Raw genomic sequence first — 18,845 nt, 5'->3', positions numbered from 1 at the left:
CAAATGTTCATTGCAGTGGCTCAGTATGGTTTGAAGCCTCTAGCTTCTGCTACTCTATCAATAGTGGAACCTCATTGGGGTTCCTCTCTAATATCTTGTTGTTGCCCTATGTTATGGAGATTTTGTAGTATTGGATGAGGAGGATCAGCCTCTTCATGTACTCCAGCAGCTCATCCATGGGATAGATGTTGAGGTGGGCAAATTCAAAGCCTAGAGTATGGGCCTGAGTGGCATGTGAGCTGGTCAGTCTGCCAACTTTCCCACTCTCATGTACAGGGAGCAAGGTCCCTGTTAATTCATTCAACCAGGGCCAGCTCTACTATGATGCCCAGGTAAGGTAGTCAGGGACAGGGGTAGTTATCCCACTCTCATGATCCTGGGTCCAGGTTTCCAACCTGTCATATATGGCAAGGAGTGAGGGAGAAGGAGGGCATCTCTCCCTTACCCATGATGCTGCATGGTAAACGTTGCAGGGTCAGCTCTCCCATGCTTACATCCTCAGTGCCCCATGCCTCCACCATTAGGTTCAACTCTACCATGCTGCCTAGGTAAGGTGTAGGGTCTGTTTTCCTATTGCGGCAGGTGAGGGGTAGGGACAGCCTTCCTGTTCTCATGATACACCTCTTCTGCTTGTGGTAAGGATAAAAGTGAAAGAAGGGGTTCTCTCCCTGGCTAGTGTCAGCACATTGCAGACTGAGGCAAGAACATCTCTTCCATACTCATGCCCTTGGGGTGATGCCAAGGTGAGGTGCACTGCCAGCTCTCCTGAGTGCTATACTGGAAAGAGGCGGGTAAAGCCCTCTTTCTATCATGATCCCAGGGCGAGGTCTCCCACTTGACATAGGTAGTAAGAAGTGATGGGAGAAGAGGATATCTCTCCCTTGTTCACACCATTGTACAGGAGACAAAAGGTGGAGAGGGCTTTCTCATGCTGCTATCCGAGTGGATGGCTTACCCTCAACTCCCACAATGTGCAGGGTTTGCTCTCTCAAGTACTACAGCTGTCTAGGGGCAGGAGTACTTCTCCTTATCTCATACAGATAAGGCTAGATCTCATAGCTAGATCTCTCAGGATGATCTCCCAGTTGAGGAGTGGGGCAGTTCTGCACAACCCTTAGACAATAACATGTCTCCAGGAAGCAGCCCACATCAGAACTATTTGCTTGACCTTTGGACGTAACCAATCTCTGCTACTGCAGTGCCATAGGCACAGACATGGCCGCCAGTGGCAGCACAGGCTAGGATCCCAGCATGGTCCCAGATGGGATTACCAGCTATCCACATCAGGCTATTCTTCACTATGCTGTAGACTCCATTTCAGCCTCTCTTCATGTCCACATCCTACTGTCTCTTTCTCTTCCATATCTTTACCACTTTCTTGTTCCTTTTAGTGGTGCCTGGGAGTCTCTTAAGTATCTCAGGCCACCTCAGGAGTGGTCTCTGGAGGGTTATAACTGGTTCATGCATTATGGCGCTGGGAATGGTATGCTTCTCAAGGACTGCAGGGCACAGGACTGGTGGTCATCTCACACTAACTCTCTGACCAGGCACCGTGGCACAGGTCTGGGGGTCATCTATGGTTCTTTCCTTACCTGGCCTGCCTAAGCTACTCCCTGTAAGGGTTGTCTGTCTTGGGCTCACACCTACACAGGACCATTCGTCCTAGATAAAGTTCTTCTAGTCCCTGTCCTAGAAGACCATCCTTGCCTACCTGGCTCAGAACTAGTGGCTCTTATCTTAGGCTAGCTCCATCTCAGGGTCCACTGGCTCTGGGCTGTTGGTTGTCACAAGTTTGTCTTTTTTATCAGGGAATGTTGAGCAACTCATAATTCAGATGTTCCCAGGTCAGACCACTGTGTATAAACGTAGCCTTTCTGCCATCTACATACACTCATGTGCACAGCAGCCAGACCTGCAATGCCATTAGAGGCGGGGAAAAATTAGCAATTTTCTGTGAACTACAAATTTGTATGTGTGTGTGTGTGTGTGTGTGTGTGTGTGTGCGTTTGTGTGTGTGTGTGTGTGCGTGCATGTGCATGCATGCGTGTGTGTGTGTGTGCATGCGTGCCTGTGTGTGTGCGTGCGTGCATGCATGCATGCATGTGTGTGTGTGTGTGTGAGTGTGTGTCTGATATAACATTGGGAAATGGCAGGAGCAGCTAAGAGATCAGAATAAAAGATGAAATTATATTCTAAACAAAACATGGAGAAAGCTCATCAAAATCTTACCATGTCAACCAAACATCCCACAATTAGGCGTCATGACTCACGCTACATTGAAAGAGAAACACAGAAAGCCAAATGTCACATTCATTTTGCCTGGTTCTGTCTTGAAGTATCTTTGCAATGCCATCTCTTGGAATCTCTAAACAAACACATTGCAGATGTAGCAGGCTTAATTAATACCATGGGTCACATATGTGTAGGTAGGTGGCAGAAATGTTATGTCTATACTCAGCGTTCTGACCTATGAACATCTGAATTATTAGTAGCCTAGCATTCCCTGAAAAGGACAAAACAGACGAGGTTAGTATTTTACGTCATTTTCACACTCAGACAGCAGAGTGTGGATAATTGGTCACTAGGAGGCATAGTTAGATGGCATCCATGTCTTACACATTTACTCCTGAGAATATTTTAAGAAGTTGAGAATGTATGTAAGTGATGATCAAAATGGACATTAAAATTATTTCTGCAGCTCTTTCTCCAGTGGTGGGGTCCAGTGTGACTTACCCCTATCACAGTAGAAGTTCTGTTGGTGGAGACCTTGTCTAGGTCATGTTTAAGCAGGTGTATTATTGAAGTTAATAGATGTAGCTTCCCTGTTATTTATAGACCAGACTACAGGTTCTGATTTTTTTTTAATTCTCTGGATCTTAGAACCTTTCTGCCCACCCTGCTGAGTCTTACGTGCAGATGTTATGCCGTAGACAGTCTGTTGGAGACTGGAAAGCTTGGGAGGGTAATGAGTGGTTTCATCTGAGTGCTAGAACAGATCATCAGGAACTAGTAGTTTAAAATGATATGAAAGGTTTTTTTAAGAGTTCTGAAATCTAGAGCTTGAGGTCCAGGATTGGAGCAGTCAAAGCTTCCTGGATCTGCTGCTGAAGAGGGTACTGCTTTCAATTTTTGCAGAATCTGGTGTTGAAGCTTTTAGGTGGTCTCATTTGCAGACACATTACTCCGCTGTCTGTGCCCATCTCTCTACTCATCTTCTCTGTTGTAGAGATGAGTCCTAGTATTAGTGTCTTCCTTAATCTACACTCTAGTTTTAACAACTACGATCTAAAAGTCACTATTTCCAAATGTGTTTTTTTTTTCAGAAAATCTAGATGAATATGTTTGGATATGAGAGTCTTACTGAACACTGTATAGATCCTGAAGGACGTTCTCAGGTTACTGCTAGCATGGGGTATTTTAATTTTTTGCCTTCATCAAATTTCTTGAGTTGTAACAAAACATCAAATTTCATTTTTCTGTGCAGATTTTGACTATTGTTTGAAAACAGCAAAAAATATGTATTGATCAAACAAACATACATGCTAACAAAATAAGCAATTGGATCTTCCACACAGTTCCAGTATTATTGTACAGAAAATTTACTCCTAAGTAGAATGTAACAATAATTCACTCAATCATTCATTCTCTCTCTCTCTCTCTCTCTCTCTCTCTCTCTCTCTCTCTCTCTCTCTCTCTCTGTGTGTGTGTGTTCAAAATCTAGACTATGTGTTTCTTATTTTTCAGCAGAATCACTGTGTCTAAGTAGAACTTATCAAAAAAGGAAGATGTTAATGAAGTATTTTTGTTTTTCTCCAAAGACAGGGACTCAGTGTTTTCACTGAGTAAAAAAGAACTACATGATCAGAATGTAAACAGTGAACAGGAAAAATTATAATGTTTATTTTACATAATTTCTGGTTTTCTTAGAAGTATTCTGTAAATCTGAGTATATAAGTTTTAATAACAAGAAATAAAACATAATTTTGAGGAAATGGAAGTTGGATGATACTGTTTGAATTTATACTTTTTCTTCAAAAATATTACTGATACTTATGTAACGTCTTTATATAATGAAGGCTAGTCCCTAATAATGTTATTGTACATTTAATTAAATAGTATTTTAAATAGAAAATATTCTTACAGACCAAACTGAATTCACTTAAAAATTAACACTGTCTAATGATTTTTTAATAATTCATTTCTATTCTAAGATCATTGTCAAATATTCATTCAAAATATGTTTTCTGATTTTTTGTAAGGATGCGATGTACCATCATGTAACTCTATTTTGTGATTTCATTGCTATTTGAGAACTATTTTTAATTCCTTGTATTTTTGTGCGAGTAAATATCACACAGTTTTGGAGGAGAGTTACACAGGTAGACTATGGTAGTCCCTTTTGCTTGTCAGATTCCTCATGCCTCTTATTTTGTCCAGAGGTATCTTTGTCATTTTGTTTTAGTTGACAAAACATATAATTTTCATGTATTGACCATATAAATGTATTTTGGAATTGCTAGACATAAGTACATGCTCAAGAACATAAAGTTCCATATTTTTTAAAAGAATATATTTTATTTTTATTTCACGTGTATGAGTGCTTTGCTGTCACCGAAATGTACCATGTCCACGCCTGGTACCTGTGGTCTTCAGAAGAATATCCGGCTCCCCAATAACTGAAGTTATAGATAGTTGTGAGGTTTCCTGTAGATATAGGAAGTGCGTTGGGGCCTCTGCAAGAGCGTTAAGTGGTCTTGATAGCGGAACTCTAGCTCAGACATGATAATTCTCTATTTTATTCCCTATGATAGAATAATTTTCATTTCATAAGACAATTGAAGTGATCTATGGATTTGATCACAAGAGCAAAAGCCTATAGGAAGGACAATTCCATATTATACAGGTTTGTTATTAATCTAGTTTTTGTTGTTTGTTCAGGTTTGGACATGGTGGCATTTTCACAGCCAAAGAAAACCTAAATCCAAATGATCAGTATTTGAATAAGTAACCACTATAATAATTATAGTTGTGATAGAAATTATGATATTCTATGAACACATATATTGGCTGGACTTATCCCCCCAAAAAAGAACTTTATGAAAGATTTATGTATGTTGAAATTTGAAGAGTAGTGAAGTTAGCCCTAGAAGAAGCATGACAAGAGATTGTGAAGCAAAGCTGAAATTGTGGATGGACTGAGAAGGATGAGGCCAAAAATTATTAGAAGCAGAATTATTAAATATCTAGGACCTGGGTTGTATAAAATAGTTACATGGGGATAATAGTTACAGAAGGGAACTGAACTGAAACATTAGTTACATTTGTCACAATAGTGGACAACTGTGCAATAATAGCAAAACATGAGCGCCATGCTCAGTTGTAAAGAAACAGAACCAGTAAGAGACATGAAATGATAACATACGCTGTTGTGGGAGTTCAAGGGTCAAGTCTTCCATACTCATAGTAGGTTCTCAGAAAGTCAGGCCAGCCTCCCAGCAATAACAAAAGTAGAATTTTCAAGCACGATGTCCTTCCTTGTTATAAATGTTATTCCCATTCATAAAATCCTTTCATGCTGTAGCAAAATTAATATTTGTCTGAATAACTGAAAAATGTAACTTGTGTATATTTCTTAATTCTGTTTTCTAGATGTTATCAATCCATACTGTATTCTCTGATTTAGAAAAATCACAGAAAACGATAATGTAGTTTTTAACTTAAATGTTTCTTTTTTAAAAGTAAACTTCCAAACAATTTGTCTGAAAGCTAATTAATACTTTTTTCTCACTCTTCTTCTGATAAGTTTATTATGTAATTAATATTACAGTGTACTAGTTTAACCTAAATTTGGACTGCTTCATTAATGTACTTATAATAAAGTAATCCATTGCATATTCTAATATATTTCAGATGATTTGAAATTAATCAGTATTTCCAGATTGAATTTTAGGAGTCTTTATTCAAAGCATTAAAATAATTAGAACATTTGAAAATAATTACAGAAGATTAGCATATAAAAATTGAAAATGTGCTCAAATAAATCAAAAGCAACAATAATTAAATATCAAACTACAAGATGAACAGTTTAAAATGATCATGTAAATTAAGATCTCTTAAAATGCATTTTAATTAAAATTACATTTTATAAAATTTTAATGGCATGGGGAAATTCTAGTTTAAAGTGATAATGCTAAAGAAATTAAAATGACTGTAAATGGTTTCAATTATGGAGGAGCAAGAAGCCCAGGCTCCAAGATGAGGGCTGTCACCTTCACCTCTCACACATTCCACAGGAGACTGATACCTTTGTTTCTCACATTCTATAGGAGACTGACACTGTCACCTCTCACCTTCTGCAGGAGATTGCCACATTTGCAACGGTTACTTTCTGTAGTAACTGGCCAATAACGAATTCTTCAGCCAGTTTTTCTGAAATTAATCACATTGATCTCAAACCAAAAGCCTTCAGCCCAAGACCTGAGGCATGAGACCCTACACTATTCCCTTTAGCCCATTAAAGGTACATCTTGTTCTGTGCAATCACATTGCTAAAGAGTGTTCCTGTCCTTTTAGCCTTGAATCAGCACTTTGATGGCATTAGGGTATTCAATTTACCAGACACATGTCATGTAGAACATTGATTACCTAAACATGTGAAAACCTTTACTTTTTTTATCAGCCTTTTGTTGTAAGAAAGTTGAGAAGGCATGTATGATAATTGGACGGACAGCTACATATGTCCACCTGAATTTTATATATCATATATATATATATATATATATATATATATATATATATACATATATATATATAAACATTACTCACTTAAACCTTTTTAATACAAAGAAAATATTTTTGAAAAGTGTTTTTGTTTCAATAACTTAGGAGAAATGATTGATTAGCTTATATGCCAATCAATATTGTTTCTTTATGTCATGGGTATATGAGATACAATCTGAAATTCACGTTTTTTTTTTTTTTACAGTTAATGTCTTATACCATGTATATAAAGTAAAACTATAGATTTCAGTAACATTAACAAAGTTTTAAATTATCAAAAGACTACATGTTATTTCTGTTTATAATATTAGAGAAGACAGATTATTTACATACTAATAAAGTATCATTTGCATTATTTGAAAAATCTTTTTCTCTGGCTTTTAAAAAAGTTTATTAAGGAAAAAATTCCAAAAATTGTGCATTATATTCAAAGTTGCTTTATGTTTATATTTATTGCAGTTGGGCAGATAATCTGAACCCTTCAGGCCAGTTTCTTTTACCCTCAAATCCCCATGTTACTCTCCTCCACTCCTGTTCTCTCTAGAAATCGCTATATTACCCATAATAGGGTCCCTTTCCTTTTGTACCATGTGAAATATGGTCCTTACAGGACAACCTCTGAGGGGGCCACAAGTCTTTATTGTCTCATTTACTAGAATTGCAGATAAACATTACATGTTTGCATGGCTCCAGTCCCTTTCTGACGTGGAAACTGGATTTCTGTAGTTCTAGACCTGAACCAATATCCCAAATTGTTCTGCCTTAGGAAGGGTACTTCCCTTCATCCTTTCTAAGTTGTTAGCCAATTGTCCTTGATGCTGTCTTTAGTGCATCACAGATGCTCTTGTCTATCGTCCGTGCTTCAAACTACTTAAATATTTTTGGTTTTCTTCCTCGAGTTCCTTTAAAAAAATGAGAATGATTGCTATTATATCTTCCAGATTTGAGTAAATATAAACAGTAATAATTTTCGACACTGAAATTGGTCATATGATTTACAATAACATCATTGGCTAACAAAAATCTCAATGTAAGAATCACCTGATTTAAAAAAAAAATGACCTGTCTATAATAAAAGCATTCTTGCTGTATTTGCATGTTTGTGGATAAGAAATGACTTTGAGCTACACTATAATAATAATGTTTATGTTAAGTTTTGAAATAGAAATTTAATAAGTGAAGTGTCTCTTCAACTATTTCAGAATGCATAGGGTGTATTTCAGCTGAAGTTAATTTAAGTGTTATACTAGAAAATAAATAGAGAAAGGTTAAATATGTAAAAAAGCTCACAAGACTTCTAAAATTGCCTTGTTGCTTTCATAATTTCCTAATGTTAAAACACTTCTAAAGATTCTCTTTGAGATTCATTTGAAAAGTCAGCTAAGGATGAAAATTAGGAACAATTATATCCTCTTTACAAAAAGAAGCATCCCTAGACTTTTTTATTTTATTTGTTTATTGGACTTTTTTTTACATTTCAAATGTTATTCCCTTTCCTGGTTTCTAGTCCATAAGCCCCCTATCCCTTCCTCCTCCCCCTTCTGATTTAAGGGTGGTCCCTCTCCCCAAACACTCCCTTTTCCCCTTCTTGCCCTGATATTCCCCTACACTGGGTGGTCCAGCATTGGCAAGACAGAAGGCTTCTTCTCCCATTGGTGCCCAACAAGGCCATTCTCTGCTACATAAGCAGTTGGAGTCATGGGTCTGTCCATGTATAGTTCTTTGGTAGTGGTTTAGTCCCTGGGAGCTCTGGTTGGTTGGTATTGTTCTTACAGGGTTGCAAACCCCTTCAGCTCCTTGAATCCTTTCTCTAACTCTTCCAATGGGGACCCCATTCTCAGTTCAATGGTTTGGTGCAAGCATTCACCTCTGTATTTGTCACACTCTGGATGAGATTTTTATTTTAATAAATCATATGGAAGAGTTTGGAAGGATTTTGCTAGTTATATCAAGATTATTTTGCTTAAAATTACTTTAAATCATTTTATAAAGCTAAACACTTCATTAGCAATCTTTTCTCTATTACCTTATCATACAGTGGTTTCTAATAACCTTTCTTTGACTTTTAAATATTTTGAGACACCTGAACTATTTTCAAAGATACATATCTAGATATTTCATTTTAAGACCACAGGGAATGTTCTGCATACATGCTTAAGCTTGGAATTTGACTTTGTCCTCTGGGTGTATTTTTAATCTTAAGATATGTCAAAGTACTGATCTCTCTCTCTCTCTCTCTCTCTCTCTCTCTCTCTCTCTCTCTCTCTCTCATCTCTTATTCTCTTTGTCTCTCTGTCTCTTTCTCTCTGTTTCCCTCTCTGTCTCTCGTCCCTCATCTCTCATTCTCTTTGTCTCTCTGTCTCTCTCTTTCACACACACACACACACACACACACACACACACACACACACACACACACACACACACACACACACATACACACACACCGTTATAATGCAAGAGAATTATAAATAGTAATACTGTAGTGAAGGGAATGTATAATTGTGCAGAGTGTTAGTCAAATATTTCAAATTTATTCAGAATGATATGTGAAAGTTCAGGCTAGTAATTTTCATCAGTGGTGTGTTGCTTGCTTAAATGCAAAAGACTGGTGTGTTCCTAAATACCACCATTAAGAAGAAACAGAGGTAATAACACAAAGTAGTAATAAAATTGTGGAATTATGTCAGTGGTTGTTGGTAAGTACTTTGTTGTTATTGTCTGTAACTTCATGAAACTTGACTTACGGCTTTTCCTTGTATTGTATGCTTATATGTCTTTGGTATCATGCAAATATAATTGAGCAGTGTAATTGAGCAAATAAATTCTCATTTTTGAGAAGAATTCAAAATAGGAAATCTTCATATTTAAAATATTATTTAATTTTATGTGTATAGGTATCTCCTCAGTGTGTGTCTGTGTAGCATGTGCATGCAGTGTTCATGGAAGCCAGAAGAAGTGGTTAAATCCCCTGGGATATGGGATGCAGATGCATGTGAGCTGCCATGTGAAATGGAACCCTGATCCTCTGGAATAACAGCCAGGGCTCTCTTACTTGCTGAGCCATTTCTTCAGTCCTCTTCTTTTTTCCTTTGTTAGGGGTATTGTACATTTCTATAATTTTGCCTAGTTTTTAGACTCTACATAATTCATTTTTGGTAGTAAAGATATATGTGTGAGACACACACACACACACACACACAGAGGGGGGGGAGGAACAGAGAGACAGAAACAGAAAGACACAGAGAGGGAGGAATTACTTTTTCTGAAAGAGAAAAATACTTTATAGATTTTTCTAGTTTTTTTGAATGTATGTCTTCCCATGACTATAAGGATTTAAGTGGAATCTGCTTTAGTAAACATATTTTACCTATCAAAATATTATCCTGGGTCTTCATTTTCCTCTTTATTGTCAGTTTGACTAGACTTATTCAAGTTTTTCAATCATATTTATTATTTTGGAAATTTCATATTTTCTTAGCATTCTTGTTTTTGTCTGCATTTCAGTAATTTCACCTTGTGTTTTTATTATGTTTTATCTTATAAATTATGGCTTCATTTATTTTTCTTTCCAAGTACCTTAAAAGAAAGCATTATATCATTTAAGATATCTTTTTTCTTGGATATTTTATTTATTTACGTTTCCAATGTTAGCCCCTTTCCCTGTACCCCCTCTGTAAATCCCAATCCAATCTCCCTCTCCCTGCTTCTATGAGGGTTCTTCCCCAACCAACCACTCACCCACTCCTGCCTCATCTCCTTAGCATTCCCCTACACTGGGGCATTGACACTCCACGGGGCGGAGGACCTCCCCTTCCAATGATGCCAGATAATGCCATCCTCTGCTACTTATGAAGCTGAAGCCATGGGTCCCTTCATGTGTATTCTTTGGTTAGTGGTATAGTACTGGGGAGCTCTGGGGCATCTGGTTTGTTGATATTGTTCTTCCAATGGGTTTTCAAACCCCTTCAGATCCTATTGCTTCAGTCCTTACCACAATGCCTCCATTGGGGTCCCTGAGCTCAGTACAATGGTTAACTGAGAGCATTGGTCAGCTTTATCATGCTCCTGTCAGCAAGTACTTCTTGGCATCAGTAATTGTGTCTGAGTTTGGTGTCTATATGTGGGATGGATCCCCAGGTGGGTCAGTCTTTGGATGGCCTTTCCTCAGTCTCTGCTCCACTCTTTGTCACTATACTCCTTTGGACAGGAACACTTCGTATTTTTAAATGTTTTATTTAAACATTTTTATACGTATGATTGTTTAGATTGTCAAGTACGTAAGGTTCCCGCATTACACTTGTTCACAGTGTCCCTGAAAATGAGAGGAAGTTATAAGAATCCTGGAAATGAGTTACAGGTGATTGTAATCTCACATATGGGTCATTGTAATTGAACATGGCCCTCTTTAAGAGCAGCGAGTACTCTTAACTGTTAAGAAAGTCTTTTCAACCTCAAGATCTTTGAATTCTTTTTTTAAATGTCATCACTTATAGTGACTACAGCATTCTTAGAACTTCCTTGATGTTATCAAAAAGTTCTCCTAATTTCTGTTTGAAATTTCATTTGCTTACAAGATGATTTCAAGTTTCTACCTAGTTTCTTCAATGACCACTGACATTTCAATGCAGTACTGCTCACTCTCAATGGATGTTGCCTTAGTCAGGGTTTTGATGCTATGAAGAGATACCATGATCAAGGCAGCTCTTATAAATGACAACAATTAATTGGGGACTGGCATACAGGTTCAAAGGTTCAGTTCATTATTATCAAGGCAGGAGCATTGCAATTTCCAAGCAGGCATGGTGCCAGAGAAGCTGAGAGTTCTACAACTTGTTCTAAAGGCAAACAGCTGTTAGAAAAAGGACTGAAGAACTTGAAGGGGTTTGCAAACCCATAGAAAGAACAACAATATCAACCAACCAGATCCTCCAGAGTTCCCAGGGACTAAACCACCAAGAAAAGAGTACACATGGATGGACCCATTGCTCCAGCCACATATGTAGCAGAGGATTGCATTCTTTGGCATCATTAGGAGAAGAAGCCCTTGGTCCTGTGAAGGCTTTATTCCCCAGTATAGGAGAATGCCAGGGTGTTGAGGAGGGAGTCTATGGTTGGGATGGGGAGTATCCTCATAGAAGCAGGGGTAGGGTAGATTGGAGAGGGAGGAACAGGGAAAGGGGATGACATTTGAAATGTAAATACACACACTAGCCAATAAAAAATTAAAGGCAAAGAGGAGAAGACTCACTTTTAAGCAGCTAGAAGGAGGTCTGAAAGCCCACCTCTTTAGTAGAACACTTCTTCCAATAAGACCCCACCTCTTCCAACAACACCATGTCTCCTAATAGTACCATCACTCCCTAGGCCAATCATATTTAAACACCAGTGATGTGCAGTTTTTGAGTATTTTGGGAAGTTTATTGTATCTTGATCTGATAGAATAATAAAATTATTTGAATTTTGTGTGCTAATAAATGCTATATGTTTTGTGATTTATTTTGAAGAAGATTGGTGAGCGTCTGAAAAGACTATTAGTTACTGAGTTGGTATATATTGAATAGTCTTCAGTCTTCTTTTACATCCATTTGTTTTGTGACCTAGCTTAAAGATTTACTTTATTTGGTAATGTTTTGATATATCATTGAGACTCTGATATTGAGGTTAATCATGGCTATTTTATCTGGATCAATCAGTGATGTTATCTCTAGCAGTTTTCATGTTATTGTTTATGCCAATGTTGGGAGTGCGTATATTGAATATTCTGGCATTTTTTTAAATTCTTCCACTTCCTAATATGTAATATGCTGTAAGCTTCTTTTTCCTTTCACTTTTTTCTTGACGTTTGATTTGTCAAGATGATTCTATCCAAACCTTTCTGCCTTTCCACTGTGTTTGCTTCAAATATCATTCTCCATGTTTTCACCTTCAGATTTGTGACTATTTGCTGGTGAATGGTGTAGGCAGTGAATAGCTGAGTCTCTTTATTCTTCCACTCAATCTGGGCCTTCTTGTGGGATTTTAAGGCAGTTTGGGTTATTATGAATTACTTATTGTTCTGTTGGTTCATATTTTCTTTTCTTTTTTTTAAAGAACATTTTATTTTATTTTATTTTATTTTTCGGAACTGAGAACCGAACCCAGGGCCTTGCGCTTGCTAGGCAAGTGCTCTAACACTGAGCTAAATCCCCGACCCCTCATATTTTCATTATTTATGTTTGCTTCTCAGATTTATTTTATACTGAGATGGTTTTAATAGGTATTTTAAAGATGGGATTTCTTTGAATATGAAAGGATATGGAGAATATTCACATGAGACACATGTACCATTTGTGAATGTGACACAGCATGTTTTCAATAAATATGTACTTCTAGTTTATTAGAATTACATTATTTCCTAGAGACATCATGAATGTAAAACTATAAAAACTATTGCTGAATTTTGATTTTGACTGTCACCTAGTAGGGAGTGTTTCATCTATATTTATACAAAGAGGTTTTTAATCTTGTATGTATATGCATCTCTAACTCTGCAGAATGAGACTCTATCATTTAACAGAGTTAACAGTTGTATAATTATGATCGTCCTGTGTTCATCTCTGAGTAAAGGAAAAACTCTGAGAATAATAAAGACTCTATACAAGATTTTGAAGAATTGTTGGCCTCATAGAACTAAGAATCTATTGACATCAGGAATAATAGAAAATATACCCAAGGTAGATATATGTAAATAGCATAGAACAGAGGGAGGAATGAATACATAAACAATATACAAAGAAAAATGGAAGTTTTTTTTTTTTATGGAAGTTTTAAGTAGGTCGTTCAGTGTCTATTTTTGAATTGATCTCTTAGTGATGTTAACATTGAATGTAGAAGTACACAAGAGGTCAGGTCTGGAACTTAAGCAAACAACTGAAGTTTTCTCAATAAATATATTTAGCAAACTTTCTTGACTAAAGGGAGATGAATTGATTTTATATACAGCTATTATGCTGAAGTTGTTTATCAGCAAGAGAAGTTCTCTGGTAGAATTTTTGGGGTCACTTATGTATACTATCAAATCATCTGCAAATAGTGATACCTTTATTTCATCTTTAACAATTTGTATCCCCTTGATCTCTCTTTGTTATCTAATGGTTCTAGCTAGCACTTCCAGTACTATATTGAATAAATATGGGGAAAGTGGGCATCCTTGACTTGTCCCCAATTATAGTGTGATTGCTTCAAGTATCTCTCCTTTTTATTTGATATTGGATGTTGAAATGCAATAAATTCCTTTTATTATGTTTGGGTATGGACCTTGGATTCCTGAACTCTCCAATAATTTGAACATTAAGGAATGTTGTATTTTGTCAAATGCTTTTACTGCATCTAAGGGGATGATTGATCATATGATTTTTTATATGGAGTTTGTTTGTATGGTGGATTACATTAATAGATTTTCATTTATTAGACTAACCTTGCATCTGTGGGATGAAGTCTACTTGATCATGGTGAATGATCAAGTGAATGGTTTTGATGAGTTCTTGGATTCAGTTTTCAAGAATTTTATTGAATATTATTACATCAATATTCATAATGGAGAGGGGTCTGAAGATCTCTTTTTTGGTTGGGTCCTTGTGTGGTTAAGGTATCAGAGTAATTGTGGCTTCCCAGAATAAAGTAAGTAGTGTTCCTTCTGTTTTTATTTTAAGGAATAGTTGGAGGAATTCAAATAAATCAGTAGCTGTCCTTTATAGAAATGATAAACAGGCTGAAAAAGAAATTAGTGAAACAACTCCCTTCACAATAGCCACAAATAATATAAAATATATTGGGGTAACTCTAACCAAACAAGTGAAAATAATGTCATGTCTTTCAAGAAAGAAATCAAAGAACAGTTCAGAAAATGGAGAGATCACCCATGCGCATGGTTTGTCACAATTAACAGTAAAAATGACCATCTACCAAAGGCAATCTACAGGTTAAATGAAAACCCCATCAAAAATCCCTACACAATTCTTCAAATACATGAAAAGAGCAATTCTCAAATCCATCTAGAAAGACTAAAAAACCCAGAATAACAAAAACAATTCTGGTTTTTTGTTTTGTTTTGTTTTGTTTTTAATTGGATATTTTTATTTATATTTCAAATGTTACCCCCTTTCTAGGTTTCCTGTCCACAGAACCTCTATCCTATTCCCCCTTCCCTCTTTTGTATGAGGGTGTTCCCCCACCCAAACACTCACCCCCTCCCATTGCCCTGACATTCCTGTACGCTAGGGGTCCAGTTTTGGCAGGCCCAAGGACTTCTCCTCCCATTGGTACCCCACAAGCCCACTCTCTGCTACATATGCAGCAGGAGCCATGGGTCTGTCAATGCGTAATCTTTGGGTGGTGGTTTAATTTCTGGGAACTCTGGTTTGTTGGTATTGTTCTTTTGTCATTGCAAGCCCCTTCAAATCCTTCAGTCCTTTCTCTAACTCCTCTTGTGGGGACCCTGTTTTCAGTTCAATATTAGCTATATTAGTTTCCTGAGAGCAAACACTTCTTAGCATCAGCAATAATGTCTGGGTTTGGTGGCTGAATTTACATGAGCTAGATACTAAGGTGGGGCAGTTTCTTAATGACCATTCCTTCTGTCTCTGCTCAAAACTTTGTCTCTTTATCTCCTGCTATGAATATTTTTGATCCCCTTTTAAAAAGGACTGAAGCATCCACATTTTGGTCATCCTTCTTGAGCTTCATATGGTTTATAGATTATATCTTGTATAATTTGAGCTTTTGGGATAATATCCATTTATCAGTGAATGTACACCATATGTGGTTCTTTGTGTGTGTGGGGGGGGTGTGTGCGCATGTGCATGTGTGTGTGTGTGTGTGTAGAGGGAGAGAGAGAGAGAGAGAGAGAGAGAGAGAGAGAGAGAGAGAGAGAGAGAGACAGAGAGATTTGGTTACCTCACTCAGGATGATATTTTCTAGGTGCATCCATTTGTCTATGAATTTCATGAAGTTTTAATAGCTTAGTAGTAATTCATTGTGTAGAAGTACCACATTTTCTGTGTCCATTCCTCTGTTGAGGGCATCTGGGTTCTTTCAAGCTTCTGTCTATTATAAATAAGGCTGCTATTAACATAATGGAACATGTGTTTTTGTTGTATGTAGGAACACCATCTTGGTATATGCTCAGCAGTGGTATAGCTTGGTCCTCAGGTAGGGCAATATCCAATTTTCTGAGGAAACAACACACTGATTTTCAGAGTGGTTGTACCATCTTACAATCCCACCAACAATGCAGGAGTGTTCCTCTTTCTCCACATCCTTGCCAGCATCTGTTGTCAGCTGAGTTTTTTATCTTAGCCATTCTGGTTGGTGTGAGGTGGAATCTCAAGGTTGTTTTGATTTGCATTTCCCTGATGACTAAAGATGTTGAACATTTCTTTAGCCATTCAATATTCCTCAGCTGAGAATTCTTTATTTAGCTCTGTAGACGATTTTTAAATAGGACTATTTGATTCTCTGTAGTCTAACTTCTTGAGTTCTTTGCATATATTAGATATTAGCCCTCTATCAGATGTAAGATTGGTAAAGATTATTTCCTAATCTCTTGTTTCCTGATTGTGCTAATGGCAGTGCCCTTTGCCTCACAGAAGCCTTGTACTTTTAGTAGGTCCCATTTGTCAATTCTTGATCTTAGAACATAAACCATTGATATTCTGTTCAGGAAATGTTCTACTGTGCCCATGTCATTGAGACTTCCTTACATTTTCTTCTATTACTGTGAGTGTATCTGGTTTTATGTTGAGGGCCTTGAGCTACTTGGATTTGAGCTTTGTACAGGGTGATGAGATTTGGATCAATTTGTATTCTATATGCTGACCTCCAGGTAAACCATCCCCCTTTGTCAAAAATGCTATCCTTTTTCCACTGTATAGTTTTAAGTCCTTTGTCAAACATCAAGTGACAATAGATGTGTGCGGTTTCATTTCTGGGTCTTCAATTCTATTCCATTGATCTACCTGCTTGACTCTGTACAAATACCAGCTTTTCTCACAATACAGATTGAGGTCAAGCATGGTGATTCCCCCAGAAATTCTTTTATTGTTGAGGATAGTTTTCGCTGTCCTGGGTTATTTGTTATTCAAAATAAATTTGCAAATTGTCCTTTTTAATTCTATGGAAAATAGAGTTGGAGTTTTGATGGGAATTGTATTGAATCTATAGATTGCTTTTGGCAAAATGGCCATTTTTATTATATTAATTCTGTCATGCATGAATACTGGAGATCTTTCTGTCTTCTGAGATCTTCTTCAATTTCTTTTATCAGATATTTGATGTTCTTGTCTTACAGATATTTCTCTTGCTTGATTAGAGTCACACCAAGGTATTTTACATTATTTGTGACTATGGTGAATTGTGTCATTTCTCTTATTTCTTTCTTAGCCTGTTTATCCTTTGAGTAGAGGAAAGCTTCTGATTTGTTTGAGTCAATTTTATACTTAGCCACTTTGCTGAAGTTGTTTATCAGGCTAGGAGTTCTGTGGTGGAACTTTTGGAGTCACTTAAGTATACTATCATATCATCTGCAATTAATGATATTTTGACTTCTTCCTTTCCAATTTGTTTCCTTTTAAGCTCCTTTTGTTTTCTGATTGCTCTGGCTAGGAGTTCAAGTACTATAATTAATAATTAGGGAGAGAGTGGGCAGCTTTGTCTAGCCCTGGATTTTAATGGGATTGTTTCAAGTTCCTCCCCATTTAGTTTGATATCGGCTGCTGGTTTGCTGTACATTGCTATTCTTATGTTTAGATATGGGCCTCAAATTCCTGATCTTTCCAAAACTTTTATCATGAAAGGTTGTTGAATTTTGTCAAATGCTTGCTCAGCATCTGATGAGACGATCACGTGCAAAAACAATTCTTAACAATTAGAGAACGGTTGGGGGAATCACTTCCTCTGACATCAAGCTCTACTACAGAACAATAATGATAAAAACTGCAGGGTCTTGGTACAGAGACAGACAAGTTGATGAATGGATTAGAATTGAAGACACATAAGTAAAACTACACACTTACACACACTTGATCTTTGACATGAAGCCAAAAGTATACGGTGAAAAAAACTAAAACATAATCAATAAATGATGCTGGTGTAAATGGTTGTCTGTATGTTGAAAAATGAAAATAGACCCATATTTGTGCCCTTTCAGAAAGCTCAATTACACTTGGATCCAGGACGTCAGCATAAAACCAGATAAACTGAGTCTAACAGAAAAGAAAGTAGAAAAAACCACTGAAATCATTGGCATAGTGGAAAATTTCCTAAACATTACTCACATGGCTCATGCTCTAAGATCAAGAATTGATAAATAGAACCTCATGAAACCTGATAGCTTCTGTAAGACAAAATACATAGTAAATAGGATAAATCAGCAACCGGCAGATTGGAAAAAAAAACTTCACTAACCCCACATCTGATAGAGAGTTCTATCCAAAATATACAGTGAACTCAAGAAGCTAACCATCAAAAACAAACAAACAAACAAACAAACAACTCAATCAGAAAATGGTGTATTCTAAACTGAGAATTCACAGCAGAGGAATCTCAAATGGCTGAGAAACACCTAAAAAAATGTTCAAAGTCCTTAGTGATCAGAGAAATGCAAATCAAAATGACCTTAAGATTCAATCTTACAATAATGAGAATGTCTCAGATCAAAATGTCAGGTGACAACACATGTTGTCAAGGATGTGGATAATGAGAAACACTCCTCCATTGCTGGTGGGATCACAAACTGGTACAACCACTCTGGAAATCAATTTGGAAGTTCCTCAGAAAATTGGAAATAGATTTACCTAAAGACCCAGCAATAATAGATCCAAATGATGCCCCACCACGTCACAGGGAAACATGTTCCACTATGTTCATATTGGCCATATTTGTGATAGCCAGAAGCTGGAAACAACCCACATGTCCCAGGACAAAAGAATGGATACAGAAAATGTGGTTCATTTTCACTATTCCACTATTATGCCTTAGGACATCCTGAGTTTTGCAGGCAAACAGATGGAACTAGAAAATATCAT

The 18,845-nt window shown here is 36.9% G+C and overlaps 1 non-coding gene and 1 pseudogene across 1 annotated transcript; one reads left to right on the top strand and one right to left on the bottom strand.

Annotated features, from left to right (window-relative positions):
* Positions 1–1,810: 1,810 nt before the first annotated feature.
* On the bottom strand, positions 1,811–1,934 carry LOC116899889 (annotated as a pseudogene).
* A 430-nt stretch (positions 1,935–2,364) lies between these two features.
* On the top strand, positions 2,365–2,501 carry LOC116899891. Its single transcript, XR_004387871.1, has one exon. It is a non-coding gene; the product is annotated as a small nucleolar RNA SNORA17 (small nucleolar RNA).
* The last annotated feature ends 16,344 nt before the right edge of the window (positions 2,502–18,845 follow it).

This window comes from Rattus rattus, chromosome 4, assembly GCF_011064425.1.
Source record: "Rattus rattus isolate New Zealand chromosome 4, Rrattus_CSIRO_v1, whole genome shotgun sequence".
Lineage (NCBI taxonomy): Eukaryota > Metazoa > Chordata > Mammalia > Rodentia > Muridae > Rattus > Rattus rattus.
This window is presented reverse-complemented; position numbering and strand designations above follow the sequence as displayed.